The sequence below is a fragment of the Aphelocoma coerulescens genome, chromosome 7 (assembly GCF_041296385.1).
Source record: "Aphelocoma coerulescens isolate FSJ_1873_10779 chromosome 7, UR_Acoe_1.0, whole genome shotgun sequence".
Taxonomy (NCBI): Eukaryota; Metazoa; Chordata; class Aves; order Passeriformes; family Corvidae; genus Aphelocoma; species Aphelocoma coerulescens.
The window spans coordinates 7,386,474-7,405,658 of record NC_091021.1 but is presented as its reverse complement, the minus strand read 5'-3'; the positions used below and the strand labels follow the sequence as shown (position 1 = coordinate 7,405,658).

General features: G+C 40.0%; 1 long non-coding RNA gene across 4 annotated transcripts in view; it reads left to right on the top strand.

The window, feature by feature from the left end:
- Positions 1 to 19,185, top strand: part of LOC138113313 (uncharacterized) — a 52,683-nt gene that overhangs the window by 21,311 nt on the left and 12,187 nt on the right. For all 4 annotated transcript variants that reach the window (XR_011152101.1, XR_011152100.1, XR_011152098.1 and 1 more), the window contains one exon: positions 18,412 to 18,514. This is a non-coding gene — a long non-coding RNA (uncharacterized lncRNA). The remainder of the gene's footprint in view (positions 1 to 18,411; positions 18,515 to 19,185) is intronic.

Genomic DNA, 19,185 nt, shown 5'->3' with positions numbered 1-19,185 from the left:
GGTGTCTGTCTCACTGTGGGGTAAATACAGTCAGTCTCCTGAGCTGGTGAATAAGGTCCTGCTCACTTTGATGTCTCAGCTCACTTTCTTCAGTGAAAAGCACTGAATCTGATCTTTTTTAGTAAAGCAATCTTGAGAAAATCTATGCTTTCACTTTTTCTAATTAATATTTAAATGACTCATTGAGGGAGATAAAAAGACTTATGCTGACAGAGGTGTGTAAGGATTAAGTTTCATTACTCTAATGTTTTACAAATTCTCCTTTTATTTAAGGGAAAGAAACTAATTGTGAGCACTTACGTATGAAGGGAGGAATGGGGAATTAAACTAATAGATTGTAAGAATTTCTATGCTTATGCTAACATGCAATATTATAGTACATTCTGTAGTCTAAATCTTGGCTCAAAACTCATAATCTGAGTCTGATTTCCTTTGTCCTTAATAAATTATTAAGGATTAAAAGGGGAACCAACAATGTGACTATCCTATGAAAAGGAAGTAAGCAGAACCTTATATCTGATGTTTTTATGACAAGCTGTTGCTGTCCCAACCCTAGAAAATGTTAGACACTACACTCTTTCCTGTGAGAGCAGCACACTTAAAACCATAATCTCCTCTGTGTAGTAGGAACAGGACAGTGCTTGTGGTGGGAATTCTGAAGCATTATGATAGAATCTTCTGTGGTAGTTGGTACTGGAAAACAACTTTTGAGGGGGACAAAATTGCCCTTTCTCCAAAATTACTGCTGGATATCTCTTTCATGGCCATGCTGGGTATGTTTACAGAGTTTGCCACAAGATTTGCCTAGACTTTTAATGTGTCTTCTTTAGGCTGTAATTCTTCTTCAAGGCTGCTCTCCTCCAAGGATCTATTATTTTCAAACTGTCTATCTTGGCTTAAACATTTTTTTTCAGGTTCAAATATTTATCAGAGAGCAGAATAACTCAATGTGATGAATTTACCCAAAGCACTCTGCAAGAAATCCTGTGAATGATTATACATGTCTTGCAACTTCTTCAGGAAGTAATGAGGAAAATAAGAGAATCCTTGCTGAGGACACATTGCTCAGACTTCCTGCCAGCAAATAAAAAATCTGATGTATGTAGCACATAAAGCAGTACTGAAATGACAGCAATCTGATCAGCAGCAGTGTGGTAAATAGCTACCCCATTAGAGATGCTAGGGTGAGAAGGAAACAAGAATGCAAAAATATACTTACTTACAGCAAGAGTGGGGAGTGGAGGAAGAGAAGTAGTGAAAAGAAATGAGGTAGTGTGTGGCATGCTAGTTACTATCGAGGTGGACAAAGAACACCACAACAATGAGTCAGCGTTGTCTTCGTCTTGCTTTATTGTAACATCAACTACGTTTATGCTCTTTTGACATATATGCTGTTCTAAAAATAGCATAGCGTTATTTCCAAAAATGGCACAGCAATAATTAATTAGTTTCAGCATCTTGCACAGTTGTCAGTTCCAGCATCCTGTCTTATCATTCGCATCCAGTCCACAGCAATTATCCAAGTCAACCTTGCTGCTTCTCTTGGCTTGCTTCTGCTTTCTGGTTCCTCCTCACATCTCAGGAATATATGATGATTGGTTCGTGGTCAGAGGATGATTCTGCAAGGTCATTGGGCCAGCCAACAGGCTTCACACAAAGTCCCCCTTTCTGTTTTTGAACCATGAACACAGTGTTTGCTCTCTTCTGCAGGGCCCTTTGCAGGAATGACAATGAAGGAATGACAGCACCGACAACAGCAATAATATCACAAACAGTAATATCAGTCCTCCCACCTTTAGCCTGTCTTTGAACCATACTATGCTACCCCAACCATTAAACAAATTATCAAACCAGCTACTACTCTCTTCCAACTTTCTTATTCCTTTTTGCAATTGTTGAATGCTTGTGAAAATCAATTTTGAATAATCTTATAAATTCATACAACACACGCCTTCAAAATCCTCACACCCTTGCCCATGAGCCAAAAGCAAAAGATCAATAGCTGTACCATTTTGCAACCTCGCATGGCGTACGGACTGAACAGCAGTTAGAAATTTTGCTAAATCTCCTGATGCCTCGTTAGTTTGCTTTGCCAACCACCAACCTAACTTACCAAGCGTTGCTAAAGCTTTTGCTGCTGCCACCCCAGGGAGAAAGAGAGATGTGATTACTCACTTCCCAATTTTCCAAAATTCTACATTATCCTGACACTCTGGTGAAAATTGAGAAAGGGCTCGCTGCTGCTGATGTAAAGGAGATGCAAGGCCTTGGGCTGTAGATATATTCAGAAACAATATGGTTAGTTTCCCAATAGTGCAGGGTCCACCTATCAAAGTCGATGGGAGGCCTGCCCATGCCCTGTCTCCATATATTAGAAAAATCCTGTGGGACAGCTGTCTTGCTACCTGATTATTTCCAAGTGGGATACCTAAGCTTTTATTACACCAAGCAGATGTGTTGCCATACCAAGCTTGCAGCGGTGAAGCCTTCTGTGTTGAGCCATTATAGGCACCAGGCTGTGCATAAGAAAAATGTCACACAAGTGTGTGTGACTAGAACCTAAAATGTCAACTTCCTGTGGCTCAAGCAGTTTCTCTGTAGGTGATAGCTTTTTTCCCATACTATCTGTCCCACTGGCAAGGTTTTTCAGCAAGGTTTCAGCGCTCAGAAGCACTCTCACCAAGCGTGTTTGGAAGGGAGAGCATGGCATGGCAAGCAACATACATAAAGAAGATTGATTTATAGCATTAGCTAAAGTCACCCAAACATTTCCTTGTGGCAATGGAGGCAGCAGTGCCACTCCTCCTTTACTGCAGAGGCAAATGATCGTGGCTATTACCACAAAAGTTTCAGGTCACTTCATTTTCTCCTGTGACCTGATCGCACTGCTGGTCTGCCATCCGAGCTTATCATAGGTCAGGCCTCACAAACCAGCCTGGAAGCCAGCGAGTTCCCGTATCTGTGGAGACATAACCCATGCCCCCAAGTGACAAGGTCCCAAGGACCCTCCCACTTATTGGTGATTAGATCTCTTATCCATACCTTTCCTCGAGGGAAGGTCACAGGTCCATCTGACCGGAAAGAGAGGAAATGTTTCAAAAAATTTGGAATGTCAGAATCAGAAGGTACTGTAAGATGATTAATGGTATACAAGGCTTTTTGCAGTCTGCTGTGTGGGGGGGTTCCCCTATCATTCCCCCTTCACGTTTTTGCAACGCCCTTCAAGGTGCTATGAGCATGTTCAATAATAGCTTGACCCCTGGGTGAATGAGGGATACTAAATTTGTGGTTTACACCCTATAGTTGTAGGAACTGCTTTGTCCTCACTGAGGTATAGGCAGGACTGTTATCATTCTTTATAGAAGAAGGCAGTCCCAAAACAGCAGAAGCCGTCCGCCAATGCACGATAGCATCACAACTCTTCTCTCTCATGTGAGCAGATGCTCAGATGGCAGAAGAAAAAGCGTCAGTGGAGATGTGCACATATTTGAGATGGGCAAACTCGGCAATATGAGTGACATCTGTCTGCCAGAGCTGCAGTGCCTGAAGACCCCTGGGATTGACACCGATGGGCAAAGGTGCAGCGAATCCCTGGCAGTCAGGACATGAATTAACAATGTCACGAGCTTGCGTAGGTGTGAGTGAAAATTGCTTCTGCAAAGTACGTGCACTTTGATGGAAAAAATCATGTGATGCTTTGGCTTGTGCTACCATGTCGGACTGAGGTGCTACCCATGAAGGATTAGCAAGCTTATCAGCCCTAGAGTTACCTTCCACTATAAAACCTGGCAGTGTGACTTTGAACGTGCAGAATGTAATAAGGATGCACTCCATTTTGAATGGCAGGAAGTAAAGATTTCAATAGGGAAAAAAAGATTGCATGGTTAAATTCCTTTAAAAGTGAGCAATCTATACGCTGTGCTACATCTGCAACATAAGCTGAATCAGTAACAAGGTTCAGTGGTACATGAGAAAATCGCTGAAATGCTACGGTTGTGGTCTTCAGTTTCACAAGCTGAGCGGAGCCTGACTCATGACCTTCCAGCACCTGCCATCCTGAATCATTTTTCCAGGTGATGATGGCCTTTCCAGTTCTCCCTGACCCGTCAGTAAAAACAGTAGGTCCCTGCAGTGGCACATGGCTATTTTTTGGATGGAAAGACAGAGAAGCTGACTTTGCTAACTGCAACAATTTATGACTGAGCAAGTGATAGGTAATCTGTCCCACAAAACTCTGTAATAATGCTTGCAGTGGAGCGCTACTAGCAAAGATCTATTCAAAGTTATCTTGTTGTACTGGAAGTACAAGTTTTTCTGGATTCTTAGCCATAAGTTGCATACATCATTGATGACATTTGATTATTAACTGAGCAATTAGTTCAAATAATGTGGGAACTGTCTTTTTTGGTTGACGAAGTAAAAAAATCCATTCTAATATATGCAGTGGGTCAGACCAATGGTCATTCCACTGGCCAATGATAGCTGTCAGACGAAGATCCAGAATAGTGATAAAAACAGTGGTATCAATGGATGGATCTATTCTGTAAACTTCTCGTGTAGGAACTGCTTGCTGGATATCATCCAGCACTCGCTGTGCTTCAGGAGTTAGGGCTCGAGGTGAATTTAAATCTGTGTCTCCTTTCAATGTATTAAACAGAGGAGATGACTGATCTGTGGTCAGTCCCAAATAAAGACACAACCAATTGATGACTCCCAACAATTTTTGAGCATCGTTCAAAGTTTTGATGCTGGATTGTTTACTCTAGGATTTTGACTCCTAAATATTTCCAAGGAGGGTGCTGCTGCACTTTTCCTGGAGCCACCTGCAATCCGTATGAATACAAGGCAGTGAGCAACTGTGGTTGTATCCTTGGCAATGCCTCTCGAGTGGGTGTTGCTGCCAATATATCATCCATATAATGATAACAATATGAAACCCAGAAATTGTTCACGAATTCCAGACAAAGCTTATGCTACATACCATTGACAAATGGTGGGACTATTTTTTCATACCTTGGGGCAGAACCTTCCATTGATACTGCTTTACAGGTTCAGCATTGTAAATTGAGGGTACAGTAAAGGCAAATTTCGGTATGTCCTGAGGATGTAAAGGAATTATAAAAAAGCAATCTTTCAAATCAATGATTAAAATGTCCCATCTCATGGGCATCATGGTAGGTGAGGTTGCAATGACCCCATGCTCTCCATCACTGCATTACTTTTTCTGAGATCATACAACAATCTCTATTTTCCTGACTTTTTCTTAATTACAAACACAGGTGTATTCTAAGGAATGGTGGAATACTCAATATGACCTTGTGCCAATTGTTCCTGTACTAAAGATTGAAGGGCAACTAATTTTTCCTGATTCAAAGGCCACTGGTCTACCCAGACAGGCTTGTCAGTAAGCCAGCATAACTGCAGTGTGCGGTAGGCGCTCCTCATCACAGTGGCCCCTATTAAAAATCCATTCCAATCTTGACACCCCATGCGGTCAACACGTCCCGTCCCCATAAGTTCAGTGGTGCTGCCGCAGCATAAGGTCAGACTGCAGCTGTCTGTCTTTCCTCACTTTTAATCAGTACAGGTTCTGAACATAAATAACTTTGTGTTTTTCCTCCCAGCTCTGCGATGTCTGACCCCAGAGGAGTTAGAGGCCAAGTAGAAGGCCATGCAGAAAAGGAAATGATGGAGACATCAGCGCCTGTATCAATCAAACCTTGGAGTCGAATGTGCGATGGACTGGCACCAGGCAAAGTGAGGGTGCATGTCATATTTGGTCATTGGCCCGAGGTGTCTTTGCCCCAGAAAACCTGCGGTGTTCCTGTGGATCCAAAGGCTCTTTCTCTGTGAGTTCCCTATTCTGTCCTAGGAACACATGACTTAAAAGGCACAAGTTGAGCAATACAAGTCTTTTCTGGAATGGTAGCTGGAGGTGTAGGAGTAGATACCATAGCACAAATCTGTCCTGTAAAATCAGCGTCAATGACTCCAGAGTGCACAAAAATTCCCTGTAGAGTAGCACTTGATCTCCTCACCAGCAGTGCACTTAGTCCGTGACCTAAAGGTCTGTATGCATTCAAGGGAACTTTATGCACCTGACAAGAGGCTAAAGTTACTGCTGCGGCTGTGGAAACACATGCTGGCTGCTCTTTTGGTGCTCTCGCTAAGTTGGTTGAGTAAGCCTGCATTGGCAGCATGTTCTGAGAGGAAAATATCCCCTGGGGAATTGCTTGTGTCTGCGTGCTTTTCCCCTTCATGCTCTTCTTCCCGTTTCCCAAATTTCCTAGAGGTTGGCCATTCGCGTGATATTTAGATCTGCATTGTTTTGCAAAATGACCCATTTTTCTGCATTGATTGCGAGAAGGCTCCTGCACTCCCAGCCCCTTTCTGCTTCTGCCCTGCTTGCTTTTATTTGCAATCTGCTTTTAAATGTCTTTTTTGCCCACATGCAAAACATTTTTGTGGTCTTAAGACCGCAGCCAGAGGAGACATTTTGTGCTCCACTGTACCGACTTTCGAGCAAGTGGTAATTATGTCGGTCAATGTGAGATCCCCTGGGAGAGTATCTATTATCTTTCTACAATCTTCATTTGCATTGTCTTTTGCTAACTGCTTACATAACATATTCCACAACTCCTCATTTTTGACTTATTTTTCCAGGGCAGCAGCAATTTTTTCCACAAATTGCAAAAATGGCTCTTTTGTTCCCTGCACTATTGACACATATCGAGGTTTAGGAGAAGCCATTTTGGTGGGTTTTGTCAATGCTCTCATGCCTACCCTTTGGCATTGCTCAAGCACTGCAGGGTCCCAGCAGGCTTGCAAATTGGGGTTTGCAAATATGCCTGCGCCCATTAAGGCTTCCACTCTGACTCCCCCGGTGTCCCCAGTGGGCACACCAAGTTTTCCATGGCTGTCTTTTCTGCCAGTTGTCGCCAATGGCTCTTGAACACCCCAAATTGGACCAGTTGAAACAACACTTGGGCTAGATGTTTAATATCAAAAGGAGTGAGCAAGTCTGTGTTTATGACTTGTAAAATCTGCTTAATTTCAGGAGATCCCAATCCATATTTGCAACTTCCGCTTTTATGTCCTGAACTACTTTCTAAGCAAGCACATTATGACTATCAGGCTGATTCGACCCTGTTTAAACACTGGAAACACCTGAGTGACTTCTGCTGCGTTCCCCGCTTCTGCCATGCCATCCCTGGGCACTCCTAATCATTCCACTGTATCCCAATCTCCACACCCCAGAGCCTTTCTTTTAACTTGTTCCCAAATTCACCCTGGTTGTCAAGGCTGCACTGTAACTTGACAAGGAGGTAAAGTCCAATGCTTACGAGAAGCATAGCTCCTGCAACTGCGAAAACTCCCTCCCAATTCCCGTTCACAAGTTTGAGCAACCCACATGTTGCCCCCCTCCTCGTTGTCACTCTCTGACCCACATGGTATAGGTAAATTTAGGCCATACTGCGGCTCCTCTGATGGAGGGGTTGCCGGAGGAGGCGATAGGGGTAATGGAGCTGTGGGTATCAGCTCAGTCAATTTCATTTTTGCAAGTTGGCTGGCAGCAAGTTGGTCAGCCGGAGACAGATAAACTGGCTGCTGCTGCTGCACAGAGTCATTAGGGAACAGATAGGAAGGTTTTACATAATCTTTAGGAGACAAATACTTTTTAGCAGGAGTCAGTGGCTTGGTACAATTCTCTTCCGCCCGTAATTGCGAAACGTCCTGGGAATCTGCCTCTGCTTCTTCTCTTGGGCATTCTGACTCTGCTAAGTCCTTTTCCCTCTCAACTTGTTCTTCCTTCCAGTTTTTTTCAGGTTTCATATAGCAGCCGCCAGGTCGTGGCCAGCCCCTGGGCTTTTTTGTCTCCACAAGATACTGCATCCCACAGTTTTGATCCCACAGATTGCCATGCTGACACACTAAGGGCAATGCTAGCGAAAGCAGGAAAACCCTGGTCTTTTGCCCAAAGCAGCACGCTCTGCAACGCAAAGTCTGTAGTCTTTGTAACAGTACGTTGTTGGAACTGTAAAAAGAAGAGAGCCCGGGGACTCCAGCGGGGGGAGGAATTTGCCTTCTAAATGAGCTGTAGCAACTGCTGCTACCTGCTTTTCAACCTGATATTGCTTTATGCAATTAGTAACTGCTCTCCATGGCTTCATTAACTTCCTAGCTTCTTTATTCTCGTCTATAGCTAAATTCCACAAACAATCACCATATTCTCTCCATTGCTGTTCCTGAAACAGCGATCCTGACTCCTTAAAATACCCTCTTGCCATTCCAAACTCCACTAACCCCACCAATTCCTTATTAAGGTTTATCTCAAGTACGTCGCAAAAGCAACTCCCAAGTAGACACTATGGTCTTCTCTTCCCTTGTTAAATTGTTCCCCACTATGGGTTAGTCCTCAGTGGCTCACCTTGATTCCAAGTATCAATTACAGGTCCAGACCTTCGGCAGACTCCCTGTCTCTCTGCTGCACTGGCCTCTGCCTCCACGGCACCTCGTCCTGCTGCTCTCCTGCTCTCTCTGCAGGCTTCTTGGAGCACGCAGGCTCTCTGGTTCATGTCGGCTCTCTGGATCACATCAGTTCTCTGGATCACATTGGCTCTCCGGATCACATCATGGTCACCACTTGTGGCGTGCTAGTTACTATCGAGGTGGACAAAGAACACCACAACAATGAGTCAGCGTTGTGTTCGTCTGGCTTTATTGTAACACCAGCTACATTTATACTCTTTTGACATATATGCTGTTCTAAAAATAGCATAGCGTTATTTCCAAAAGTGGCATAACTAATTAATTAGTTTCAGCATCTTGCACAGTTGTCAGTTCTAACATCCTATCTTATCATTCGCATCCAGTCCACAGCAATTATCCAACAGTCGACCTCGCTGCTTCTCTTGGCTTGCTTCTGCTTTCTGGTTCCTCCTTACATCTCAGAGGTATATGATGATCGGTCAGAGGATGATTCTGCAAGGTCATTGGGCCAGCCAGTGGCCTTCACAGTAGTGTTGTCAGAGCATGAATTAGACAAAGCTTTGGTGGTCCTTGGCCTGTATTTATGCAACTGCAACTCTTCTGTAAAACACTTGTGCAGTTCAGGGGTCTAAATATAGACATGTTCATGGTGAGATTGATTTCACAGGACAGTGCAGATGTCTAAACAAAGCATCTGTGAGACTGAAGCCATTTGAAAGGATTTTGTTCTTCCTATGGGTAAATGCACAAAGCAAGGAATGTGAAGAACCAGCAAAGAACATTGTTCTGATAAATGTGCCAATAAGGAAAGGATTTTTACTGCTTCTCTGTGGATCAAAAGACATTTTCTTTAAGTTAAGAAATTTCTGTCATGCTTCAGGAAGGGATGAATGCCAGGGAGTGTTCTTACATTTCTATGTCCCCTGCTATTTTTCCCAGAAAATAGAATAATTTGACCAACACAGTCTTGGTATTTGAGTTAAAAAAAACAGGCAAACACAAACAAAACCCCAAAGCCACAAAATATTAAGAAATAACTCAAATATAATGATATATTAGTGTAATAGTCTTACTTGGTTTTGATACTTGGTAGACTTGCAGACACAAGATGTATTTTTTTCAGCATATGTAATAATGGGCCTCTGATTTTTGAGTAGACTTAAGTGTTTCCTGTCCTGGGGTGATGTTATGAAGCCACTCTATTCCTTAACCATCCACTTAATGCCTAAGGACATTGTGTCTTTAAGATGGATCTGGGGAGCAGGGCGAGAGCCACAGGACCCAAGTGTGGGGCAGTTGAACGGTGGGGCCCAATGGCTCAGGGGGGGCTCGGCGGGGCTCGGGAGGGAGTGCGCCGGGAGCGCTGTGCTGCTTTTTGGTTTTGTTTTTTTTTCCCTCTGACTATCTGGAAAAAGGTTGTGTTGGATTTTTTTGTTTGTTTTTTTTCCTCTCTCCTCCCCCTTGTCTCACTGCCTCCCTTCCCTTCCCTTCCCTCCAGTCCGGGGAGCCTGCAGGGTGGCTCTGGTGGGTCCGAACCTGTGTCTCTGTTCCCTGCCGGGCATTTGTTGTATTTTGAGTTTTTTTTTTTTTCCCCATTCTACCCTGTTTTGTTTTGTGTTAATAAACAGTTTGGGGTTTTTTCCCACTTTCACTTCTTGTTACCAATTTGTCCCATTGGTGGAGGAAAACGGCAGGCCCTTTTCCCTTTGGAGGAGGAGTTCATACCGGAGTGCTTCCTCCTAAAATTTTGTGTCCAAAAACAAAGACGCTCCTCAGCAGCAATGCTGATCTAGTACAACAAGTATTGAAATCTGTGCCTGTTATGTATAGTTCTGTGTTGAAGCCTCACTGGTTAATACTAAACAGCATCTCAGAAAGTAAATAGAAGTTTAGAAATACCACCTCTGTTTACTGTGGCTGTGTGGTTATTTGAGTGTAGTGGTAACTGTAATGCAGCTGTGTTTGTAGCACAAATTGCTTCAATGAGAAACAGAAATCTGTTGCATCTATTTCTGCTTCGTATGTTCCAGCCATAGCTACATAGCTGCTCACTCTGCATGGCTGAAGGACTTGCTATGATACTCTAAATACAGCCTGCGAGAATTAGGGAGTTGTGGGTTTGGGGTTTGTTTTTTTCCTTAATCTTGTAATTTGTTTCTTTTGCTTTGTAGAGTATGTGCATCTGTAATATAAAAGTAGATGACTGTTATCCAAAAAGGAAGGTATCAAACACCTGGCTTTGTACTTATCTGAGGCATGTCTCCTTTTATTTCTGTTTATGGCTTTCCAGTCATAGAGATTGAACGTTTAGTAGGTTTTATGAAAGCTGTGTGTAGTTTGTTTCAAGCAGTCTGATTAACTGAAATGTCTGGAGGCATCAAACTGTTATGTGGAAGAACTGGTGTAAGTTCTGAGTAATGTGTGTAAATGAAGAAGTTTAGTTCTACTTTTTCAGTAACTTTCTAATTTCCTCCTTTCTACACTGAGAATCCCATCAGTCTCTCTTTCCTACTCTGCATTTGAATTTTTAATGTTCAAGGCAAATTTCTCGAATTTCCTCCAGGGAGTAATTGTTGATAAAACAGTGTAAAATACCCCACAAATCAAAACAATAAACCACTCACAACATACCCATGTCAAGAAATCTTAGACAATAATATTATGGTGGTGCTTTAAGGGAAAGAGAAAATAAAAACAGAAGAAACAGAAAAACCCCGCCAACCTGAAAAAAACCCCAAAACAAAATCCACCAAAACCCAAACAAGAACTAACAAAAGGCTATCAGTATGTTGGAATGCCTAATTTCTGTGTTAGCCATTACACTGTTATTTTACCGTGTTTAATGAATTTAAACCTGGGTTACATTGTCATATTTACAAACTTTTAAATGAAGAATTCTGAATGTTTTTTCATTGTTAGAGGGATAATGATATTGTTTGATATCAGTGAATTGCCAGTTTTGAAAAATAATTTCCTGGCCTCTGGAATTTAAACAGGTGTTATAGAGATACTCTCATGGTTAAGAATGTAATGGGAGCCTGTAATTTTGAGACTTAAAAGTCAGTGTTGCCAGTGGAAGATATGCAGCTAATTTGCAATAACATTCAGAACCATCTTGTTGGCCCAAATCTGTGTGTGTTCAGATGAATCCCCTAGAAACTAAAATAGTAAGTTAGCATGGCAGGAAATTACTTTGTGCATAAATATTTTATCTTTAACATTTTAATATCTTTGTTCTTATCATAAGTATATTACTCATGACTTTTACACTAATAGAACAGTAGGAAGACTTATGCTGCAAATTTAGACTGTATATATACTGTGGAATTTATCATGTTGTGTGTATTTGCTAAGAAAACGTTGTGTTGCACTTCTGTTGCTTCCCTCTATGAACTAATATGTATTTAAATATAGGATTATGTTGGGGTCTTCTACGTGTGAAGAGAGCACCATAACCCCCATGAAAATTTCACATTAATGTGTACTTCAAGTTTTAATAGGAGTGCCTGGACTCTAAAGACAATTAACCAAGTATCTGAGAGTTAAAGACCTCCTAGGTCTTAATGTAGAAAGGTATATAATTCAAATAATTCACTATTCAGTTATTAAAGGTAGCAAACACTACTGACTGGAGTTTGGAAAGATGTCTCTTCTAAATTGCTGAGGCATTCATTAGCCAAGTAAAATAATACATTTTATTAATTGTTCATCTGCTGATTTGTTGAATTGAAAAATAAGGAAATTCATTATTGTTCTAATTAATGTTGGCCTTTTTAACATGCTAACTAGGATAACATCACATAGGAGACCTAGACCTAGTTGATAATAACACTGTTAACCCTTGTTCCTGCTTTTCAGTTGCTTGCTAAATTTCTCATCACTTGCTGTGTTTCCTGATCCTTTCTGAGTGGGGGAACATTCTTTTCAAAGCAACTGAGCAAGTTACTGATCTGTACCAAACGTTCTGACAGTAAATTGGGAGACAGTCCTTGTTACTGGGACATGTATTCAAGTAATTCTAAAGTTATTTTTGTTAATGAAGCTGTGTAAACTCTACCTCAAGATCTCCAAGTTTATGTATTATTTTTGTATTCATGGAAGGAAAGATATCCAAGACCAGCTCTATTTAATCAGTGTTTTTGACTATGTATGAGTAAACCTGATTCTTGATTCTTTAGAGTTTTTTTGAGAACCTTTCTGGGGAATTAACTGTAACTCCACTAGTAAGTTGCACCCTGTCTTTTTTAAAGACTGCAGGTAGTTTTAAAGTGATGTTTCTTGCCTCCATATTTTAACATATATTTGAAGATGAAAGAGTTGACTTGGGAAATCCTTGTTACAAATTTAGAAAGATGTTGAGAATTAAATAGATTATGAAATCATATTAATATTTATGAAAAGTTTTAGGAGTTAAAACTTCAGCTGTGTAGGAGGCTTTTCTACAACATGGTATGTCATGTTTAAATATACAGGTTTTTGTTTCAAGAAACCTGTTCTTTGTTTTCTAACCTTGCTGTGGTTTGAGCTGCTTTAACAGATCAGAACAGGGCTAGTAGCTTTATGGGCTTTGATATCAACTTGATTATCAACTTCTAACATGCAATCTACTACTTTAATTAGCTCAGCATACAAAAAAGTTTGATGAGTTCTTCTCTGCATTCTGCTGCCCTGGAAAATAGGTGGTCGTGGTTGGATGAGTGATGCAGGTTTTCTGCTCCTTTTCTAAAAAGTTGGATGGAGAACCCAAGTGGGCTCTTTGAAAAATCTACTTGAATGACTTTATTCTTGAAAGGCATGCAGTACTTCCAGTTTAAGCATAGGTGAAGGTCTGCTGAGTTAGGCTGTCCTCGCTCCATGTGGTTCTATATTATGATTTCTAAGGGAGTGCTAAGGTAATTTATGAAGAACTTAGGAACTGAGCTGAATTAGTCCCTGTGTGCTTTTGTTGAATAGCCTATAGCATTCTTTTTGCTGCAGCTCTACAGAATAATTCCCAGTGCTTTTTAAGCTCTTCAGATTTTCCTATTTCCTGTTCCTTGGGCATTTAATGTCCTCTAATTGACTCTCAAAAAATCAAAACCTCTTTCCTATTTTGAAACACTTTTATCTGTAACTGGTTTGCTTATCTAAGTGTTCATAATTTTCAGAGGAAAGAGTTCCTGAATTGCTTTTCATGGAATGACTTAGTCAAAATTTGTAATTAAATTCTTAATTCACTCGAGAATAAAGTTAGGAAAATATGAGTTGCTGTGTCTTCGGGTCGAGTGTGCACTCCAAACTGTATGTGACTTCACTTTATTTCATTACTGCAGCTATATGCTACAGATATCTGTGCAGTAACAGAAAACCCTCTCTGGGAGGAGTCGACATAGATTTAGTCTGACCCATACTCTTCTTTCTGAAGTACTGCTTGAAGGTCACTGTGAGGTAGTCAATAATTAATAACAGCAGTGTACTGGGAAACTAGACCTGATTACCCTTGATGTGCCTTCTACATCAATGTTCCTAATTCCCCAGATATGCTCCCATGTGGATCTTGGAGGGAGGGAGGGGAAGGAGCTGTTTTCTCACTACTTCTTTTTACTTGCTTTACTTTTGAGAATTTCCAGAATCTTAACTTCACTAGCAGCCCTGTATTGAAACTATGCTGCTTGAGAGACCAGAGAGGAAGAGATCAAAGCCTCCATCTCAGATTTTGGGTTACTGCTTTCTCTCAGTTGCTCCAAAAATTCTTGTCAATTCTATAAAGTAATCTGAAGATTAACTTCTATGCAACTACAGATTAGACTGCTAGTCCCAAAATTTTCAGTATTTCTGGAGATATCCACTAAGAACAAACACCAAGATTTGAAGTACCTCAAGTAAAAATGCATGGGGGAAACTACAAAGGACTGTGAAACTGGCATAGGACAGTTTGTGTCTATTTATATGCTGTTTCATAAAACAAGAAAATAAATTGAGGGGGGACTTAGATACTATATAAGTAATTAACTGCTTCAATTCTAAAATATTTCTAGTAACCTCTGCTACTTCACAACTGTATGTTCTCATTTTAACTCACAACCTTTGCACTCAATTCCTGCCTTACTTGGAAATAAAACAAACTGCATGCTCAAAATATTCGAAAGAAAACAATTGGATTTCTCATGAATTTGAAGGCTTTATCAATATTGCTTCTGCTTGTGCTTGAGAATGTTCAGATTACATTATAGAAGATAGCAAGTGACAGACGAGCAGGGAGTTCCTCAGTATCTATGCTGTGCCATAAACTTTTCATACTTGCATCTGCATGTTTTTGTACAATGTCCTTATCAAATATGTGACTTTAAAAAGTTAATGTGTGTTGTGTGTTAAAAGCTAATCAGTGTAATAAATGTGGACTACAAATGTGGACTTGAATTCTTGGGAAATTGCCACTAATTTCTTTTGACAGACAATACAACACTCTCAGTTCTCAGTTTTTCTACTCCCACCCACAAACACATTTTTGTTCTTCACAGTTGAGAACAATATGAATTAGTACACAAGAAAAACCCTGAAAAACATTTTTAATATTATTCTGGTTATAATGTATTCTTGTACTTCTAAGCTCTTTGATTCAATGGGGGAGGGTGTCTCAAAGCATGTTTTTTCATATCATCCCTAGCTCTTATATTCCTTTCTGTGACTGTTGGAGCCTGAATTAAGATTTTTCATTTGCAATATGGTAACACAGAAATTCTGAGTCAAATATTTATAAGTTCATTGCTCAGTACTCCAGAGTCTACATCTGAATACAATGCCACATAAATTTCAGAATCCTGGCCTGGGTGCTTGAAAGATTGAAAAATGTTAGGAAGATTTAATTATGTATTGCTCATCATGATAATTTTTTTAAGAATCCTGGGGGCTGCCAAACAGCCATATTTCTCTTACTTTGTGGTTGTGTGCCTTCATGAATAGACACCAGTGCAAGCTTCATTCCCCAGCGTTAGTTTCTGTGTCTACGTTTCTTCCCTACGTTCCAAGGTGTCCTAGAGTGACATTGAGTCTACTTCCCTGACACCTCCTGAAGTGAGCACCTAACTCCTGAAATTGCGAGAGGGCTTCTGGAATGCTTCTGATCTTCACAGGAGTAGTGGGAGCACAGATGTTTGAACTTGAGTTCAGGTTTGAACCAGCTGTATAAATTAGGCTACAAGAGTGCCACTTCTCAGATACAGCGGTAGCCATCTCTCTGAGTCTAGCTTCTCCTTGCTTTGAGATTTGCTAGAAAACCAAGGAAATCCCAAAGATTTTATTTGCATGTTTTAGTTTCCGGACTATTTAAAATTATCAAACATTAGAGAAAAGCTTAGGTTTCTCATTGCAAGATTTCTGGTGTGATATTCAGCCTTCCTGGCTTGAATATTGCATACCTGCTTCATGCCTTGAAGGTGGCTGCACGAATTAATAGAGAGCTGAGTGATTATTTTCACTCCTTAAATGTCACATTTTGTGTTACTGTTCAGTAGCATGCTTTCCCTTACTGCAGGTCTATACATTTAAATAGAAACTTGTCAACATGATCTATGTCCCAGTAGTGTGTAGGCACTGCAGCAAGTGCAGGTGGCTGGTATATGAGAAGCCTTGTCCACTCTAGTTCTGCAAGCCAAGAATAGCCAAAATACCTTTTGGATTAAATGGCACATTCTGAAAATTTCTTTTCCCTCAATTCTGAAGTGACAAAAGTGATAAAAGAGTAACAACTTTAATCTATTGACTAATATGTTTATGTAAAATATAAATCAAGAAACTAATTTTCTGAAGCTTGAATAAAAAGCACTGGACTTTTTTGAGGCAAAACCCCCTCATTTTCAGATAAACCAAGTTTTTCTCCTTGGCTTTCCTTTAGTTATTTACTATCTGGGTTTGGAAAATGAACCTTTTAAAAACGTGAATCATAGGAATTGTTCTGACACAGGACTGTTTTTTCTCTCCCTCACATGTTCAGTAGGTTATTGATTCTGACCAAGAATAACTTTTTCCTGAGCAGAGATAAAAAATCTGAATCAAAACCTAAATTTCCAGTAAAGTAAACAACATGCCATTTCTTCTATTAAGTATAGTTTTGATCCATAACTTGTATCTGCACACAAAACTGAACACACAAAACTGAAGCACACTATTGCCCACTTCTAAAGTCCTTAAATTGGTTCTTGGTGTCCTGAAAAAGTTAATTGCATCTCTAAAAAAAAAAAAAAAAACCAAAAACAAAATTGTAGGCAAGGATACTTTAAAAAGGAAGAGGTGGTACTTGGTTTGTATTCAATATTGGAAGTTATGAGTTTTTTTCTATTTTCCACCACGTTATTTTTTAATTCTTTCCCTGACCATTGTTTTATTTTTATTTTATTTTTTCAACCTTGCCACTAAGACATTCACAAAGATGTGAATCCCTCCTGTTATACCTCTTTGCCACTCTTTGTTCAATATATTACAGTGTTGCTACAAAAGTGCTGAATACGCTTTAGAGCTGAAATACATACCTGAAGAATTTATTTGCCATAAATGCTTTCTGAAAGCTTTTAAACTAGTACTTTAGTGAGAATCAATGCCATGCAGCAATATAATGTCTTCTGTTAAAGAAAATTCAAGTATTATTTCCAAGTCCACAGTCCAATACTGTTTACAGGATTCTGTATTATGATGCCCTCATAAAGCAATGAACACGTCGCCCTATGTGTCTCTATTGGACACGGAAGGTTTTCTGGCGGCCCTGAATCACTTTAAATGCCAGCTAATCACAAATGCAGGATATTGGTTTGGCAACACATTCAAAGCACCATAGACTCATTATTTTATCAATGCCATAATAGATTATTTTGCTGTGAATTAACTTAAAAATGCTTGGATTCTTTTTGACTTTCAAACTGTGATTATAGATCAGGCAGAAGGAAAAATGATTCCTTCTCCTACAGCTAACAGATATTAAGCACCTCACAAATAACAAAGTTTATTTGAGGCACTCAAGAACTTGTGGCGTTAACCCTAAACCCCCTGACAGATGTATATCATAACATACTCTTCCAATAACTGATAATATTCTGTGAATTACTAAAACATCTTATAATATCTTACTGCTGGTTACACACTGTCAATCTGTCTCCCAAACTGTACTTCCTACCATGGTAGTGTTATTTCCGTGTAATTCAAGGAACAAACTTGGTGCATTTAGCAAAAACGGAGAAATTCACAGCTGGGGAGGCTTTAACAGAACGGGCAGTTTTTGTGCCACTGGGGGTGTGGAACCACAGGGGTACTGTGGCAATTATAATGGAAAAATGTAATAGAAAAAGAGCTTGAAAATCTGTTGCAACTGCTTTGTCAGTTCTGCTTAAACTTTCTCTGGGAAGCATTAAATTGAGTTACAAGCCTGCCTGTACAATCTCATTCCTCAATGTGGCACTTGTATGCAATCTCTCCACTTCATTAATAGCTCCCTACCCATTTTGCAGCCTGTGAGCCATGAGCAGCTGTATACTGCTGATGTTCAACAAACTCAATGTATGAATACTTTAAACTAATTTCGCACACTTGTGAACAATTTAAGTAAGTGCTATTAAATAAAATACCAGAATGCCTCCATTCAGAGTCTCACAATACCTTTCTTACTGTTGTGCAATGACATTTGTGGAATATGAGAACAATTTTTCTGCAGCATGTTATTTTTTTTAGCTTAATATTTGTCATGTAAAGCATACACAGCCTGAGTTGTTCACATTAAAAATCTCCTCTGAGGCTGACTTTAGGGTTTACTAAATCAAATAAATAGAATTGTGTGTGTGCATGTAACAAAAGCAAATTTAGAAAAAACCCTTTGGCTTCCTGCTTAAGATGTAGCTCCTCTTGCCATCATTTTCCAGACTCAGGAAATTCTTCTCTGCCTTACTCTGATTCCAGATTGACTTCAGGCTTGCACACCAGACTTATGCACACTTGGAGAATCAAGACCCAGCATTGCTTTCTAAAGCTGCCTATTGCTTGACCTCCTGCACTGTGGATAGTAAGTTCTTCAGTAAGAACACTTTCAAAATGTGTTTGTAGTTAAGAATGTCCTTGCAGAATTGGGAATTGCCTATCTGTCCATCTGGAAGCTTTGCCAGCATCCAGTATCTTAAAGATATGGAAAGGTTATAAAATATTACTGAAATTTGCTGAAAGGATCTTATTCATCCATTAGGCATGTTAAGGGAAATAATGGATTTAATTTTTCAAGCATACAAATTATAGCAAAGTAATGCTAGTGCTGAGACCTGCACTAATTGAAGAAACTAGTTTATCTTGGTACCTTCGTAACCTTGATGGTACAAGGTAAATCAAATATCTTTGGTATGTTTTTTAGGAGAAAAGAGTACATTAGTGCTGGTGAATGGCAGAAGGTATATGTCAAAGATTAGAACAACCTCTCATCCTTTCTGTTTGTAGCTGATTTGTTTTTTTGTTTTTTATACTTCTTAATATTTACTACTAAATGATAAAACTTGAATTTAAGTGTATGCTTCCACATTTTATGATTTTTTCTCCTCCTTTAAAAATGTGCTTGTTCTATTTGTGGAGCAGACATTTTATTTTCTGACTAACCATGCACTGGTGTGACATCAGTGCCCATCCCTGGGATGCTCTGGGGAGGGGCTGCCCAAACACAGGTCCTTGGGCAAGGACATGACTGCCTGG